The sequence below is a fragment of the Sphaerodactylus townsendi genome, linkage group LG01 (assembly GCF_021028975.2).
Source record: "Sphaerodactylus townsendi isolate TG3544 linkage group LG01, MPM_Stown_v2.3, whole genome shotgun sequence".
Classification (NCBI taxonomy): Eukaryota; Metazoa; Chordata; class Lepidosauria; order Squamata; family Sphaerodactylidae; genus Sphaerodactylus; species Sphaerodactylus townsendi.
Window position 1 is genome coordinate 21,935,852 of NC_059425.1, and position 3,966 is coordinate 21,939,817.

Below are 3,966 nucleotides of genomic sequence, written 5' to 3' on the forward strand. Positions count from 1 at the left end.
GATGTGACATCACCACAATTTATGGTGTCCTAGGATTATCCCCAATCTCTATGATTAAAAACCCCTATCCAGAGGTGGGATCCAGCAGGTTCTCACAGGTTCCCAAGAGTAGGTTACTAATTATTTGTGTGTGCCAAGAGGGGGTTACTAATTGGTGATTTTGCCACGTGGTTTTTGCCTTAGTTACGCCCCTCCTCTCAGCAGTAGCGTGCAGAATTTGAAGCAGTCTGGCAGGAGGTGCACCAGCGTGCATGGCAGCCTGTGCCTGCGTGCATTCGTTTCCCGCCCAAAGACCGGTGCAGCGGCTGCATCCTTGTCACAGCCCCGCCCAGGAATGCCCCGCCCCTGGAATGCCTGGCCACGCCCCATCGTGCCCCACCCCACCCCATTGGTGCTATGCCACAGTTTGAATACCACCACCATGGGAACCTGTTACTAAAATTTCTGGATCCCGCCACTGCCCCTATCTCTGTAATTTCTGGGTCTTTTTTGTGTAACATCATCTCCCCACCCCTGGCCCCCAGTTTTCCTCTACTGCCCCTCTGACCACCAGCAGAAGGACTGGGAGCACCAGCAGGGGAGTCCCTGCCAGAAGTGGGCAAACGGCAACTGCAGTTTTGTAGCTGGACGCCTGGAAATGATGTCACTGCATCTGAAATGCCTTCCATGTTTTCTCCTGGTTGAGCAAACGCACGCAATGGCATACAAGGGTAGGAGCTGTCAACTTATCCTCAGTTGCTCATGAGAACATAAAGCCGAATCCTGCTGTATGAAGCCAAAGGTCAGTCTAGTCTAGCATCCTGTCAGATCATAGAATCATAAAGTTGGAAGAGACCCCAAGAGGCCATCAAGTCCAACCCCCTGCAACGAAGGAACACACACAGTCAAAGCACTCCTGACAGATGGCAATCCAGCCTCTCTTTAAGAAGGGAAGCCCACAAGCGAGTCATGAAAGCAATACTTTGCCCCCTCCTTGTAACAAGGAGATTCTATTTAGTTATCACAGAGGATAGCCGCTGATAAATTTATCCTTCATAAGAAGCAGAGTACAATCTTGCCGAATGTAACCAAGATCTCATTTGTCAAGCATCCTGTTCCCAACACCAGTCCTTCCCAACCAGAACCTTCTGTGGTCAAAAAGGCTGTACCTGTCCCCTGATGTTTGTCCCCAGTTTTTGCTAATTCAGAGGTACATTGCACCTGAATGTGGAGGTTCCATTTAGCTATGCTGCCTAAGAACCATGGATAAGAAAAGGGTTCTTCTGACTGACCTCTCTGGATGAAGCAAAGAATGGATTCATTTTCTTGTCTTCCCTCCTGTTCCCCCACCCTGTGATGCTCCTTGGCTTGTTCCGAACCATTTGAGGACTGAAATGTCCCCGTGACGGAGGAGAAAGGGAGTCTGGCCAGAAACTGGCTCCCTGAAGGCAGGTTGGAGCAAAAAAGGGGCTCTTTGTTAAATGACGCTCCATCTCCTGAATGCATTTGCTCTGCTTTGAGCTGGCTCTGACACTCACCCACATGGTGTGGCTCTGCAAATCTTTTCTAGTTCTTTTTGTTTGTTGCACCCTGTCCCACAAGATGGTTTCACATGGGTTTGCGTAGGCTTAAGAACATAAGAACATAAGAACTAGCCTGCTGGATCAGACCAGAGTCCATCTAGTCCAGCACTCTGCTACTTGCAGTGGCCCACCAGGTGCCTTTGGGAGCTCACACGCAGGATGTGAAAGCAATGGCCTTCTGCTGCTGCTGCTGCTGCTGCTGCACCTGAGCACCTGCTCTGCTAAGGCATTTGCAATCTGAGATCAAGGAGGATCAAGATTGGAAGCCATAGATCGACTTCTCCTCCATAAATCTGTTAACAGGCTTAACATGTTGGCCATCCTAAAAGCTGAAAGTAGTAATGGAAATGTCTGGGGTTCAGAGCAAAGAGTAGGTTCTTTCACAAAGAGGGGGGGAATAGTGCCCAGGGCAACAGCTGCTCCGGGCGCCCTGACCCCCGTGCCCTATTTACCTTAGCCTGACTGGGTGGGCCGAGGGGCGTGGTGTGTGGGGAGATTCTCCGCCCCCCCATGTGACCAGCTGGCATGCACCCGGGGAGATGTGACTCACATGTCCCCGTGAGCGCTCCACCTCTGCCGACATTCAACAACCAGTGATGTTAATTCAGAGGAAGGCAAGGAAAAAGTCAACCCCGAGAGCATGTGAGTTTTAAGATGTTTAAAATATTTTTATTTAAAAACAGCTGGGTAAACCTAAGGCTGCCCCTGGAGGTTGGAAAACCAAGATACAAGGTCTCAGGATCCCACTAGTTTCCTTCATGGAGGCAGGAAATAAATAATGGCCTGAGGACCCAGAAGCTGGGGGGAGGGGTAGATTCTGCACAGGGTCTTCTCCAGCCTTCTTCCCCCATTCTAAAGTTTAAACCAGGGGTGTCTAATTCTGGCCCTCCAGATGTTCATGGACTATGATCCCCATCAGGGAATTGCCAGGGAATTGCAGTGCATGAACATCTGGAGGGCCAGAGTTGGACACCCCCAGTGGCATACCACTAATGGGGATAGGGGGTAACCCATGTCTACGGGTACACATCATTTCAGAATGGGGGGGGGGGCACTGGCCAGGTCCCCATGCCCAGCCTTTCCCACAGCACGGCTACCCAGCCAGCACCTGGTGGCTTCCCCCGTGCTGGCGCACTACTCTCTGGCCGAGCTGTTCACCATGGCCACAGGTCAGCTCCTGCTGCCCTGGGAGATGGGGGATAGGGCCCGGCACCTGCTCACAGCCTCCAATGGAGGGGGGGGGGGGCGACAGCAGACCGGGTTTAAACTGTCCCCTTTTTAATGCATTTTCTTCCATTCTGAAAATCTTGCCCCTTCTCTTGCTGTGTGTGCACAGCAAGCGAGGGCATGCACATTATTAAGAGGACTCTTCCAAAATACAGCTCCCCCCCCCGCCAAGTGGCTGTTCCATGACCCCACTAAGCCTGCTGACCCATTGGCTGAAGACCACTGATCCAAATGAACAGCTGCATTTCATGGCCGTGAGCTCCACGCGTCCTCCTTTCTTCTGCTGAAATTACATTATGACAGTGTTCTGTCAACAGAATAATTGTTCAGTAGCATAACCCACACTGTGTATCACATCCATAAATTAATTAGACCTTGTGTGAAGAACTTTGTTTTCTCTGTTTAGAGCCTACTGCCAACCTATCAGCGAAACTGGACTTGAGATGCCATAGGTCTGAATCCAGGACCAGCTAGTTCAAATCCCACAGGTTCCTGCCCCCTTGTTTCTGTCAAGGACTTATTAGGTGGCCCGAGGGAAGTCATTTTCCCTTAGCCATCCCCTTCCCCCCAATCTGTGGATAATATTACCTCCTTGACAGGGTTGATGTAAAGATTAAAACATGATGGGAAGAGCCTTTGGACACTATAACACTATATAAATGCTAGGTATTAATTTTTCCTTCCATAACGCATAGATGAGCCAATGCATTTTGGTGGTTCTAGCTAAAAGTCAAAATTGTGGTAAAATATTTTATTGAACTCGGACTGTTTTCTTTAATTCTGTGACAGAAATCTATTGAGACGTAGACACCAGCTATGACCAATAGTATGTTAAAAGTATATGAGAAAGAGGGAAATAAGAGTACCACCTAGGCCTCCCATGGGTGGGGTGGGGGAACGGAAGGGAATAAGTCGCCTGGGGTGTTCGTATAAGTTGTGATAATGAGAATTTTAAACTGGTTTATACTGATTTTGTGGAGGTGTGTGGGTGATGTACACCGCCCTACTGGAAGCCCGCTTTGAGGAGGGGCCAGTGTAGAGAGAGAGAGAGAGAGGGGAGAGAGAGGGGAGAGAGAGGGAGAGGGAGAGGGAGGGGAGGAGAGGGAGAGAGAGAGAAAGAGAGAGAGATGGATGGATGGATGGATGGATGGATGGATGGATGGATGGATGGATGGAT